Consider the following 15528-nt stretch of genomic DNA (forward strand, 5'->3'; position numbering starts at 1 on the left):
GCATATACGAATGTACGCCAATCTGATCGGCGAATTAAACTACAATTCGACATTGATGCGGCTGAATGCTAATTATCATGTCGTATCCGGTCTGAAAGAGATGAAATATCACCAACTTATTAATGTCATGATCAATTAAAATTTGGAATTGCTCTATATATATATATGGAGCAATTCCAAATTTTAATTATATATATAATATATATATATATATATATATATATATATATATATATATATTATATATATATATATATATATATATATATAATTTGAATTCACATTATACGCTCCAAAATATACTTTATTCAAATAATACTATTTTATTCAAGCGTTAATATGCGTTCGCATCGTAAAATACCATTATCGCATGTACCATGTTTTCAAATATTTTAACATTAAATACAATTCATTTTTAGCATATTTGCTAGATGAAATGTGTTCTTTAATTACCTGCTTGCACGATGTTCATTATACATCACCGAATAACATTTTTTTTTTATATTTGACATTTCACGTAATAATGATATACTTTCTTTTCCAAAAATAATTTCTACACTGATTAATTAGAGATGTCGCTCGATTTGGCAGTTTACAAATATTATCTGCGATTGTGGCAGATATTTCTATGCAAATTGATTAGATCAACAAGGGAAATAACTAAGATTTACTAAATGGATGAATGTGTATTTGTTCACAATAATTTGTGACATTGATATGACTAACAAAAGCTCTGTCTCGTATGAGTGATATTGCACGTAAAAATCTGTTGAACGATACGGAATATCTACGGAATATCATGTTTATCACACAAAACACGGAGTTCGAAAAAGCCAATTGCATTCTCGTCTCGCTTTTAAAAATATTTTTGCCGACACGCACGCTCGTCCAGATCGACGGTAATTTGGAAGAGAAGCAAAAATAATTACGTTGCTGCAAAATTCATGCGCTGGCGTTATGCGGGCGGATAAAACAACTCGCGGAAATGTCCGTCGCGTACGCATATTAAATTCCTACCTACAAAACCCGAGTATCGTTAACAACGTCCGACTCTTTGTTCGAATTAACGAACGCTTATCTGCATTGTACTCGAAAAAGTATAACCGCGCCGGGCAGTCCTTTCAATTAGCGCAAATAAGCTTATAATGTGATTTTTCAATTCGTATGTTACCGGGAAAAAACCTTAGATCTGATCGTTGCAGGAATGCAAACAAACTCTATTTGTCGGCAATTTTCACGAGAAGTAGAAGTAGAATCAAGTGGAATCAACAAATTTTATCGATCAAAGCTAGAAATAATTGTGCCTCTTTTAGAAAAATATCGGATCATAATTCGTCACTCGCTGATATAAAGAATTTACGATTTAAAGAATTAATACGGCGATTTAAATCGAATCGCGTGCACGAAGGAGAGAAAAGCGCGCTTTAAATAAAAAGTTATTTCTTGAATCATACACGAACGAAAAACACAGAGATCTCTAACTGACGGAACGTTAGCTTTAAATCCAAGTCATCACTTTACCCGATACTTCTAGGAATCATTCGGATGTCTGTAAATTCCAACCGTCCGGTTAAAAGGGAAAGAATAGCGGAATCTCGACGGAATGCGTGGGCGCGGATAAATCACTGGACGTCTTGCACCTGGACGAGCTCCTCGACCGATAACGTCAGATTATTTTTATCGAGTCGGCCATTCGCGAATCGCGATTTATGCGAAGCACGAAGCTTTGCTTACGTACAATACGGAGGCCGAGACGGCGAGAGTAGTCGTCAAGAGAGAAACATACAGGCGCGGGGGTGAGTTAAGGGAATGCACAAAGCCGCCTCTGTCGAGTGGGAATAGAGGCGTTCTCTGTGCTTTCAGACATCGTGGTATTATGCATCGCACTCACGACAGACCGACAGACCGACAGATCGTCGAGCAGGGCCGTGCGGAGGATCGGGCCCCGAGATGAGGTTTTCTTCCATCCGGGAACCCGTCGGTCTCGCTTGTCGGCGGGTCTGAACGAACCCGATCCTAAGAATATTATTTCGAATCCGTCAGAGGGAAAGATTTACGAGAGTAGCTCTCTTCGCATCGTATTGGAGCACCGCGGCGCTTGCAATCGCTTGGCCGGAAAAAGTACACCTTTCAGCGCGGGATTTCCGTTCGTGTCGTTTATTAAAGATGAGCGAGCTTGCTCCTGTATTAAGGGTGACTCGCGTATGTACCATTACACTGTCGATGTTGGATTCACGTGAATGCTAAATTCAGAATAAGTTCGACAGCCTCAGTTTCGTCATATTTTGCCGAGATTCGTGTTGGTTTATCGTTTCTCGTTTGCAATAATATAACATATGAAGCGTCAAGATTTTTTTAAAGTCAGTTTTTTTTCTGAGGAAAATATCTTGCAAATTGCTGCAGTTATTCCCGATATTTGGTAATGATATTGCTCTTAACGTAATAGCAACTTTATGTGAGAATAAAAAATACTATGTAAAATGTGAGTTATTTTAATCTTCCGAACACATTTAACGCAAGATAATAGGATCATATATGGTTATTGGCTAATAAGTGAGAAAATAAAAATGGAAATACGCGATATAAAAAATTCCATTTCATTTCGATTTATTTGTCGTTACAATGACAACGTTATATTTTGGCGTAAATATTTGGTATAAATATTTCCCTCGAGTGACGGGCAAAGTTTGAAAAATTGTCAATGCACCACGAAACGAAGAAATGAATGACTATACAATATAACTGACAACTCGCGACTTATTTTATCGATATGTTCTGAACAGGAAATTGAACCAATTCATGAGAGTTCAATTAATCTCGTTTGAGAGAGGAAAAGAGAAAGAGGAAAAAAGAAGGAGCTACGTGAGGAAGAACTCAAAGGATTTATTTTCACTTGTCTATACCTGCACAAACCAGTTAACACGAAGAGGAAAAAAGCACTTTGTTTTAAGGATCTATTACACTGTGTAACATACACCCCATTACATCTTAAACGCCCCTATGAAATAGATGATACTTGGTTACTCTGAATAATTGTAAAAAGCAAAACATGAAAAAATAGCACTTACGTACAAAAATTAAATTTATTTTTTATAATTTGCAGATATAAGTTTCGCTTAAATGATAATTTTTTACGTTAGAAAGAAAGAAAGCAAAATATCTCCGATTTATACAGGGTGTATCTGAAACGATGCACTAAACTTTAGGAGCGTATTCTAGAGGTCAAAATAAGACTTTATTTTCCTATGAACGGGTGCAAATGAACCCCCGTCCGAGCTAGAGGCCCCTAAAGTTTGGGGAAAAAATTGAAAATTGGCCGTATTTTAGAAAAAAATTATTTGACCTTGGTTTTGACGTTACCTATCACCCTCTCTTGAGAGATAAATAAATTTGCGTTGCGGGTGTTTGGTCAATTTCACACATTTTTGAATTTTAGCTCGGAGGGGGATTCATTTGTGGACCCATGTTCATAAAAAAAAAAGTCTTATTTTGACCTCTAGAATACGCTCCTAAAGTTTAGTGCATCATTTCAGATACACCCTGTATAAATCTCTCATCTATAAAAAGATAGAAAGAGACAAAACATGATTCTCTCTCGCTTTCTCACAGAGAAGAGCGAGAGAGAATCATGTTTTGTCTCTTTCTATTATCCCCTCCATGTTACCGCATGCTACCAAAAGGCCGGAATCTGGCATCTCTGCGCAGAGGCAAATACATTAATATACTAGATAGCATAATATCGTAATAATATCGTAATAAAAGTTTTGTAATAAAAGAATTTTCTTCTTCTCTTATTTTATCCAAGATATATATATTGTATTTTCATTATTTCGAATATTTTGCCAAGCACACGTACGGTATATTTAATAATTCAATATCAAGAATCTCAATAATTCAATAACTCAAATCTCATTAACTCACCGAGTTTACGTTCTGACAACTAATACCATTGGTGCAGCTGCAGTTCGATTATCACCACCGCCGGGGAGACGGTGCCGTTTTATCGAAGTCTGTATAAGATAATTCCTCTCACCGGTCGGTGAGTATCAGTCGTATGCGAGCAATAAATTTCCGAGCGAGGAATCTTCTATCCGCTTTGCTCCGTTCAACGATGCCGGACCAGAAGATGCAGACTTTTCTGCAACGTCTAACGATTCTTTCTCTGTCTGTCTGTCTGGCTCTCTCTCTTTCTTTATCTCTCTGTTAATGGGACTATAATCATTAAATTGCACTTTCATTAACCGGCGGCAACAGCCAAGGAAATGTCAGCGATAAAACCGGATCGAACGATAAAAGCTTGTCGAAGTGTCTAACGACATATCTATGAACGATTCGTGAAATGACATTCACGATTTACATTACTTGGCACGTAATAATGAACGTTTTGCGAAAAATTGCACAAAGCTGATCACATATTAGTAAGTATTAATCATAAAAAGCACTCGTAGGTATTATGATATCATCTTATATGTACAAAAGAGAAAGAGATTACGCGATATCGAATAATTGAGATATGATACTGATATTTTTTTCATTCAACGAGAATAAAACTTCACATATGATTCTCGATACATTTTTCAATTCTAAATATTTACGCTAAAAATTGCTAATTTTTGTTAACAAAAATAATGTAGGTAAATTGCATGCATATCAGTTTTATTAAAGTTTTAATAATTAGTTGTTTTAGAGTAACATTGCATACGTACAGTTACAAACTGATTTATTTCATATTCACTTTCAAGCTGCATAAAAGAATTAGATTCACATTCGCGTTGATGAGATAATATATATTCATATCTTTCTCCATTTATCACAATAGCAATATCACATTAACTACTTTTGTGAAAATAGCTTCTATTTTTTTAAATATGAAAAAAATTATTAAAATTCTGTGTCCCTCGATTTTTCAAATGAATTTTCATTACTTTAAATGTCAGAACTCTTTTTAAAATGGACTCTTCGGAGGGAGCACTCAGAGCTCTAATATTTTTTTTCAAATTAGGGGGCCAACTTCACAGAGATATATTAACTTCTTACCAGTGGAAAATTAAGGAAAATGATAAGCCGGTTAGGTGAAACTACTAAAACCGATTTCACCGTAATAACGTAAGTGCTGCAAGGGCGTGAAACCGTCGGCCCTTATCATTCACATCGATGCGACGCTCGATTGCGGCAGCCCTTTCCTGATCGCCAGAGAAATTTAATTTCCAAGTTCGTCGGCCCTCCTCGCGCACGTGTCAATTATTACGAAAATCTCATTATCTCACACACCATTAATATCTGCGATAGCGAGGGATGCGCGGTTGTTCCCCTTTTTAATGGAAATGAATCTCGCCCGAGGGACAGTCTGAAGAATCATCGGTTCTCGAACGATATGCGCGACAGCTAATGTATCCTTGTCGCCATTCAAATATTAGTGTTACCCGAGAATTATGTGTCTGAAAATGTGTCAAAATTTTAACATGCATATCTAAATGACAAATCTTTCAACTATGGAAGGACTTTGTTACGTCAAGTACACGCAAGAAATAAAAAGTAACTTAAGTTAAAGTCATAATAACTTTCTCATTTCCGCTGGGCCGATACGGACAATATTGATTTTATATGAAGGTATACGACAAAGTGCACTCAAATATACGAATCCATCTATGTATCTATCGTGAGTTCCGTGATGTAAGAGCGTCCGAGAATTACGGATCGCCAACTATCGACAAGGAAAGCCAGTCGATAGTTTTCTGCCCTAACTGCTTGCAAAAGGATCTCGTCTGCAGGATGAAAAAGTTGCGCGTCAAGGGGAGTTCGTTCCATCTTCACTCTGGAGGCTCGCTATATACTTTTGTTGATCGTATTGACCCGCATACTTCGAAAGGAGACTTCCAAGTATTTTCGTAGTGTGAGTAGGAACCGATAAACCGAAGTGAAGATGGACAATTGGAAGAGGGAAAATCTTACAAATGTCATATTATTTTTAAGCTTAGAATCTGATAATTTTATATAAATATCCACTTACATTTTCATGCGATGTGTACAGTAATTTTAGTAAAAAATTATAAAACAAATGCAATATATCAAAAAGATATAAAAATTATTGAATTTAAATGAATTAATAATGTGACAATGAATAATCCTTATTAAAAATTCCTTTAAATTTAGAAAAAAAAATCATTTCAGACAACACCAAAAATTTCTTAGAGAGAATCTTCTTGTCTAAATGTATCAAATTTATAATTGAAGTTGTTATAAATAAAATTTTTTTCTAACAATTTAATAAGGTTACGTTATGATAACAAAATTGATGATAATCGTTCAAGTCCTTCAAAACGGATAAACGGGCGGCGAATCAAATGCCGAAAATAAAGAGGTATATCGAGAATCTAAGTTTGCGAAGAAGAAGCAAACGAATCAACGCAATCTTGAGTGGCTGCTCCGCGAGACAGAAAACTTTAGAGATTGGATAAAGTCTGTTCAATCTGCACTTATTAGAGAGAACCTCTCCTTTCTCGTCAAACACCCGGACAAAGTGCTTGTAAGAGCACTGACAGTAAGGTAGAACTGGAGTTTGTAATCACGAGACACAACAAAAAGAGAGTCAACAAGAAAGTGGAATAGTGGCAAGAAAGGGAAGAAGAAGCTAAGAAAGATACGAAAGAGAACATATAACGCGGTACTTGATTTCATCTACCCTTCCTACTGTTCAGTGATATTACACGGGTGGTCGATAATCAATCGGAAATCCGTTTCGCTTTAACGTGAAATTCGCGAGATGTGTACATAATTATACTATAATTTCTAAAAGAGACGCATTCAGTTATTTAAATAAAACATGCCAATATCTCTGCGTCTATATATACATATTTTATGCCCTACTGATTTAAATATTATCGACTACATATTTAATTTCGAGATTGCATATATATTTCTCCTTATCGATTTTGAAAGGATGATTATTCAATCGTTAGTAATTCAGCACTTTTAAGGTTTTTATTAAAAAGAGAGCGATAAATATTTATATATATGTATATATTTATTTTTTTTTAATTTCAGAATATTTTGTCATGAATGTGAAATTTTTCGATTCTCAATATTAGTGCGAACAATTTATTATTTGAACGATGAAAATTATTTTGAATCATAACACATCTCCGAGTAATGATTTATGTTCTCAATTAAATTTTATTATATTTGGCATTGTTTAAATATATCCATAATCTCTTCAACGCGTGTACGTTCTTATACATCACATGATGAAAAAAAAACAGCTCTGAAATCAACTAGATATATGAGCATAATTTTTTATTATCCATCGCAAACTAACTATAAATTATCTCAATACATTATCTGCTAAAAAACAATTACATCAAAACATTTCTTATTTCCAACTAAAATAAAAAAACATTCAATTTAAATTAAATAACAAAAAACCGATATTTAAATTTATATAATATTGCACAACTTTCACAGATTTGTATTTGCTGCATTTGACACTTGTACACTCATGTCGTAAAAATTGCGCAAGATTGGAACATTGTATGAATGTAGATTTGTATTCGTTCGAAACGTTTTGCCTTTTCTGCTATATAAACTTTCAGTGACATAAAACCGGTAGAATCCCGCAATATTTCGACTGCAACGTCTGCAATATTGCAGTCGATTCGTCGAGGAGAGTCGTTCAACGTCGAGGTGGCAAGCAAGAAAAGAGGACAAACGTATCAGCGTTTAGAGGAAAAATCGTCACTCGCCTTTCCAATTACGGAACACTACATCACGAACAGCTTTCTACCGAGTTCCCGGAGGGACATGTGTCCCCCTTTTAGGAGATCTGTATCTTCAAAGTGATCTATACCGAGCGATTTAAGATAAGTAGTCCGCTCCGCCAACAGTCGTCCAGCAATCTTCTTAAGGTTCTTTTCGAGCTCTCACATCACGCGATATTGCGATCGTCGAGATAGAAGTCGATTTTTGCACATTCTTGTTTTTCTCCTATGTAGAAATTATTGTTAGATACACGCAATAGTATTCTAATGCAGAAGAAAGATTATGATATGCGGATTGCATGTATTGGAAAAAATGTATGATTTACCATTTGCATTAAAATATTATTAATATAATAATAATATTTTTCTTCAAACAATGGTTGGTCTGTTAATTAGTTTCTTAAACTTCACATTGTAATAATTATAATAAATTATTACTATAATATACAGAAAAAAGCTATTATTTCAGAAGCCTTTTTAATTTTTTTCTCGGATTGCTTTTATAAATGTTCAACCAGTAACTTCTACATTTTTTTCTTGCGAGATGTTAAATGTATAATATCTTCTAGAGAAGATAGATTTCTGCGAACCAACAGATGACAGTTCCTACTTGTATAACTACAACTCAAAGATTTTTCTCTTGAAAAATGTCAGTCGTTGACTTAAATTGTCCGCGATTAAAACGTCTCACGATGCTCGGTTTATATATCTGTCGACAATGCTTAATGCAGAAGACATGCGGATCAATGTATGATACATGCGAATATGCGTTAGCATTACATATATACGAAGCATTTGAATTAAGCACATGTTGCACGCGTGCATATTAAATATAAGACATTATAAAACAGCAGGTATATATATATATTAAGGTAATAGCACAGGTAATATTAAGTATAAGACAACATGCAATAAAATAGCATATTCTTCCTTAACAAAACTCATCTCAAGTTCATGTTCTAGCGAGACGTGCTCTGCGAGAGTCACAGGTATAAACAAGATGACTGATACGATTGATCCGTAAACCGAAGAAAGCCACAAGAGAGTATCCACACACTATCAAAATACACGCGAAAGTTTACGATCTCAGATAAAACTGCTATATCGAGTCGAAGGCAATCGAATTTAGTTAATTTAAATTTAAATGTATTTAATTTATATAAATATTTCGAATAATTAATCGCAAATTTAATTTTTTTTACCTGGTAAATGAGAATAATAATAATATATCAAATCAAATAAATAATAATAAAGTATCAAATCAAAATATTAAATCTAATATACGCATATGAGAAAAAATTATAATTTTATTAAATTTTTTAAAATTATTTAATATAACATTAAAAATCAATATCATCTATTTATTTTCTCTTTCTTTTTATTTTTTGGGGTAAATATCTAAACTATTTTATGTAACTAGCAGTAAACAATATATTACCAGTCAACGCTATTTACAGATGGGGGTATCATCTCAATTGAAATACCGACTCTATCAACGCTCTGCTAGAGATGAACATCTACTTGCGCGTCGTAATTAATAATAGATTGCATTTCATAAGGTACAGCGGTACACAAAGCGAATTCCGTATCCGATTCCAGCACGAAATCTTAATCCGCTTTCGAAGATAGAATATTGCGCATTCGCAAGCAAATAGCGCTCGATAGTATCGTCATAACTCCCGTAGAATCGTAACCCGTCGCTCAAGAGCATTCTGCATCGAATGAGGACTGCGTCATGCATCTAGGGCGAATATGCATTCGGGTCAGATGCGCGCACGACGGAAATGTGTAAAATATTTGCACGCAGTCGCGAAAAAAAAGCAGAAATAAATTGCGACAAGTAGCGATGCCGACGTCGGATGCGGGAAAAAAACCGTCGTGAAACTTTGTGATTGCATATATCTTGTTGCAGCTGGCAGATCCGCGAACGCAATAAAAACTATATAGTTTTTCAGACACCTACCTGACTGACTGTTACCTGTCGCGTGTCGCGCGAAACAGAGAGAGAGGATCTGTTTAAAAAGTTTTACGAAAATAACCATCATGTATAGTTAATATTTTAAATAAGACATTACGCTCAAGGATTTTAATAAATTAATTGAGTGAAATATATTGCAATTTTAAAAGTCTCTCATTTAATTTAAAGATATAAATATAATCGAGAGAATATATATTTATTTATATTTATTATATGAATTATGTAAATGTATCAAATTGTATAATTACGTCTCTTGAAAGTTAAAGAATACGAAACAAAATAAAAAATTAATATTTTGCATTTCAACAAAATTCAGTCTTTCTAGAATATTATAATTCAGTAGGAAAAAATATTGTTCAAATTTCAAGTAATTACTCTCAAGCTCCCTCTAATTCGAAAATCATTAATTAAATTAATACGCGGATGAGTCCGCCGAGTACAATAAAGTGCATCAAGAAGGATGCCTCTCGTGTCCGTAGCCCCATAAGGACAAGGAATCTCTTCGTCTTTCGGGAAATTCCAGCAAGGATCTTGCGCTGAAAAGGTTGCTTAAGGGGGATCTATCCATAAATTCCAGCAGCCCCCTCCAGACCGAACGGTAATTGCTCGTTTCCCTGACTGTTCCCGGGGCACGTAGAAACCGTCACTGTCCCATTGTGGTAGGTAGACGCATAGATTCTAACTGCATTGTGGGTAATATGCGCGGCTAACATGATGGCGAATACGACGCGTTAACACAGTTTTGCCCAGCGGGGATGAACCACAAATTCCAGCCCTCCACTCAGGGTAGTAAACAATTGCACAGAGTTCAGTTAACTAATCGCGAATCACGATTAAAATCGCGATATCGAGACACACTTAATATGAGAGTTCTTGAATATTCGTTTAATTTAATTATTAATTTATTCGTTTAATTACTTTACGATTTCAAAATAATTTAAATATAATAATAAAAAATATTATAATACATTGTATACATAAATTTTCTCATTTTCACTCCAAAGTAGAAAAGTTTTTCGCCAAAATTTTAATAATTATTATTAGAGCCTTGATAATATTTATTAATAATTTTAATAATATTAATTAATAATAATATTTTAACAATAATTATCATTAGTTTCATTAATTTTAACAATAATTATCATTAAAGTTTCATTAATGTTATTAATACTTTCCATTTGTATATTCGGATAAAAATCGATAATTTACTTATAAAATAGTTTCTCGGCTATACATGTTGCACTCGTTCGATATTCGCTAGTTAGTTCCACAATCCCGTGAGAACGTGCTTTTAATTTTTCAATCCGTGACGAGAGTATTCCGCGCTTCCAAATGAACGCGCTGTTCATCGCGCTACTTTTTTTCACATGTGACTTTATATTTTCAAACATTATCGAGTATCCGATTGGTTGCTGTCTCGGTTTGAAAATAAACATAAAACATTCAAGGGTTTATTTAAAATATCCCACTCAAATATTTAGGCAAACAATATCTCGGTTTGGAAATGAAAACGTGACTCGAGAATCATATTGATCGATTTCTACGCGCAATAAAATATTATAACGTATAATATAAAAAAGAAAAAAGAGAAATATACAGATGAAAAACGTGATATAGAAAACCGTATTGCTATTTTTACTCATGTACACAAGAAGATTCAAATTTAATTAAATCATGGATAATTTATGTATATTACTTTGTTAAAAATACGCGCGTTAATGAAATTGATATTAATAAAGATCCGAGAGAAATAAATTAAGATTATTAAAAGGCGGCCGAATTAATAAATGCTGTGTTTGGCGGGACTCCAGATTTGATTAAAGAAGCATTTATATTAAAAGGATATCAGCATTTTTTTCGAGCATTCATTAAATTTTTCCGGATCGAAATTAAATGTTTCTTGTTCATTATTCGTTATTAGATTTTGCCGTAACTTTCGTCGGGTGCTCTCGTCAGAATATTGGTACCTCGAAGCCAATGCAATATGCATTCTAACTGCATTGTACGCAATCTGCCGCGGGCAATACGACACATGATAAACACGTGGGCGAACTCTCGATGCATTAACACAGTTTTGCCCCGTGAGGATAGCCGCTTTGAATTCTCCCGTGTGTCAACTCAACGTAACACACACTGCCAACTATTTTAACAGAATTTCGTGTGCGCGCGCGCAACGCACTCCCGATAATAAACAGTCTATTTATTGATTGTTAACACGACGGGAATATCAATTCCCAGAGTTATTATTTTCAGAAAACGCGGCGTTGCGAAACAGGTTCATTATCGTTCGCGTTTTTGCTCTCGTCCATACGATAATTCATTTCGAGATGGTTAATTGTTAACTCCTGTATACGCCTCCGGTTATATACATATACATGTATATACGTGCATACATGTGTGTGTGTTAACATTTACAAATCTCCCTTTTTTCACAAATAAATCGTTGTCGTATATGATACAAATATGAAGCAACTTATAACTACTGCATTAGTCTGTCAATAATTACAAGGGTTGATTTATTTAGATCAAAAATTCACACTATGGGAAATACCGTAACGCAATTTATTCAAAATCATTACATCACATATGACAAAGTATGATTCTCATAAAATATCTCGACTAAAACTTTTTTCACAAATCAATCGTTGTCGTGTATATGATACAAATATGAAGCAACTTATAATTGCATTAGTCTGTCAATAATTACAAGGGTCGATTTATTTAGATCAAAAATTCACGCTATGGGAAATACCGTAACGCAATTTATTCAAAATCATTACATCACATATATGACAAATTATGATTCTCATAAAATATCTCGACTAAAACTTTTTCCTTATTTTTTCCGTGATACCGCCATGAATTCTCCAGGAAGGATATTCGAGACGTATCTCATCCTGAGAGATGGCTTTGAGGAATATCTCGCGTAAACGAGGCTACACGCGCCCAAAGTGGCTTTTATATTCTTAATAAAAGCGACCCTTACATCTCGCCGCATCATCGTGTTTCTCTCTCGCGTCACATCATCGGATGTTCTCATACCACAGCGGAAGAGTAAAAAATCGCGAAAAATCGACGAACCCGAGCGAGAGAAGCAACGAGCGGAAACGATATCAATAACTGCGTACAACAATGTTGTGCAAGGGATATAATTGCATATTGCGTTCAATTCGCTAATGGTCCGCGAACATAGGACGACTCGTTCCCTTTTACACATTCATCCCGGCAACGGTTACGCCATTATTAACCCAGTTCGTTACTACCGACCGATGATGGATTGCCTCGACTGTGCTCCGGAGGGATGATTCATCGCTATCGATGCGTTCGACATGATCTATCGAGATTAACGATCGCCCGCCCATTGGATTCTTTCCACTGTTATTTAATGATCTTCTTGTTGGCGATGATTCTTGCATACACAACGGGGGAAGAACACAGAATAATACTGAGATCGGTTAAATCCGTTTTTGTGCATTCGATAATGTCGTATTTGATGATGATATATTAATAAAATGAGTTATTAAATAGAATGAATAATAAATGCAATAATGCATAGTTATTAATTATAGATATAGATAAATATATTCTCTTTTTACTGGCACAAAAATTGGGAAAACTTTAATCATTATATAATAATTATGAAATTAAAATTATATTAAAGTAACTTTCCCTTCAAAGCAGCTGGAAAAATTAGCGAAAAATTCTTATAAAGATAATTCTCTTCTAATTCTCTAATAAAAAAAATTTTATAATAACTTGTGCGTAACAATCTTAAAAAGTAAATTCCTGAATCAAGTTTGTTCATCATCGTGTTACTTTGATCTTTTTTTTAATTTTTTTTATAATTACTTGTACATTTCTTAACTTACAATTAAATATAAAATTATACGTTTTCTTTATTGGACCTCGATTGTAAAATACGGCCTAATTTTTCATTTTGTACCCTCTCTACAAACCTCTATTACATTTTCGACGCGACGCTGATGGGCGCGATAGCGGAAAAACTCGCGTGATAGCGATGCATCACGATTAATTCCGTTTCACGTGATCGTGCAACACAATAGTGCACGAGCCGATGTATCGCGGAAGAAATAAATGCGCGCACGGCAATTTCGATCGTTACACGATCGATCGCCGCAAAATGCTTCCCGTTAATTCGGGACGAATAAATGGCGTCTATATATGTATGCGCGCTTTAAAAAAATCACTGTCATGACTATGTAAAAAAAAAATCAAATAGAAATATTCAATTTTTTTCCTGCTTTATTTCCGCTATTACATACAGGAAAGTTCTATTATATGACAGTATCTGCGTATAAAAAAATTTAGATTTTAGATTTTTCAATCAAATATATTCCTGTCACAGATAAACTCGACGAATAAATACATGAATTCTCAGAGACAACCTGTTTTTCGAATCCAAAAATACGTCTTAACATTCTCAGACATGTGCGGACTTTTATATTTGGACGTGATCGATAGAGTTAATCGCAATTTCCGATACCCCATAGCCTCTTGTACAGTATATGCATTCCTCGTCACAAAAACCCGCATCGAAGTTTCGCTTTGCGGGCGCAAGGCCCGCCGTTTGCGTTTACACGCCTTGGTCAGAGCTGCGGACAACACATCGGCGGACCGATACGTGCCAGTAGATACGCTCGACGGCCTTGGACGTATGCAAACTCACGTAAAACGAAATGAAATCATCCGCATGCAATTCCACGTCGCGCATTCGTATAGTTGCGCGGCGACGACACGTGTGGGCGGCGGCCATCGATCCCGCCAACATCTCGCATATCGTAGTCGGTCTCTCCTCCTCGTTACTGCTTTAAATTAATTGAATGGAGCTCTAATAACCGGTGAGATTTATTAATCTGCCAAACTGCTGTCCGATTGCGGTCTAAACCACGAAATACATAGGGCAATTCTACGACTGCATGTCGCGTAGAGTCGCCGCCGATTGCGATGAGAAATTACCTAACCGCTAATAATACCCGCGATTGTCTTTATACGAGAACGTAGCATGTAAAAAAAATATGTAGATGTACAAAGTTATTGCCCTAGAAAATTTTGCGCATATATAATAAATTTTCTGTATTTTTTTCATTGAATAAAAAAATTTATCACTATACATACATCGAATTTTTTAGGACAATAATTTTATACATACATACATATACATACATATATATATATATATATATATATATATATATATATATTTAAAAAATTCTACGTACGTAGTGATAATTTTTTTATATTTAATTCAATGCAAAACGTTAAAGATATATATTAATGTATATATTTCCGTATATTGTAATAACTTTACGTATGTTGTAATTATTTTCTGATTGTAACAAAGAAAGAGATCAATATAATTAGTTTACAAAATTAAGTCTTTCCACTGTAAATGAAATAACAATGTGACGTATAGTAATCAACTGCGGGATATTTTGCATCCGTCCAGATTGCAAGCTGTGTACCGCTTCGAATTTCCATTTGAACGTATTTTTGGCACAAACCACAATCGACGCAGAATACACATTTCGTACGCGTACGCGAAATACAACTCTTCGCGAAAACTGTTAACAAAAAGTTCGTTGTGTACAGTGTGGTACCTTTAGCCAGCTGAGCTTTATTTACTCTTGCTATTGTTACCTTTATGCCGCAGACTGCAACTGTCTACCGATATATTTAACTAACTGAATATTCACACCCGATAATTTTTGTTACTAATAAAACGCAAACAATATGTGACCACGATGAAAAATTGCCTATTAAACATAACAAAAATAA

At 34.7% G+C, this 15528-nt stretch overlaps 1 protein-coding gene across 2 annotated transcripts in view; it reads right to left on the bottom strand.

Moving 5' to 3' along the window:
* LOC145976969 (RNA binding protein fox-1 homolog 2) overlaps positions 1 to 15528 on the bottom strand; it is a 252944-nt gene that overhangs the window by 219862 nt on the left and 17554 nt on the right. The window lies entirely within an intron of this gene.

This window comes from Camponotus vicinus, unplaced genomic scaffold (assembly GCF_025532165.1).
Source record: "Camponotus vicinus isolate PSW18456_S1 unplaced genomic scaffold, iyCamVici1.0 SCAF_9, whole genome shotgun sequence".
Taxonomy (NCBI): domain Eukaryota; kingdom Metazoa; phylum Arthropoda; class Insecta; order Hymenoptera; family Formicidae; genus Camponotus; species Camponotus vicinus.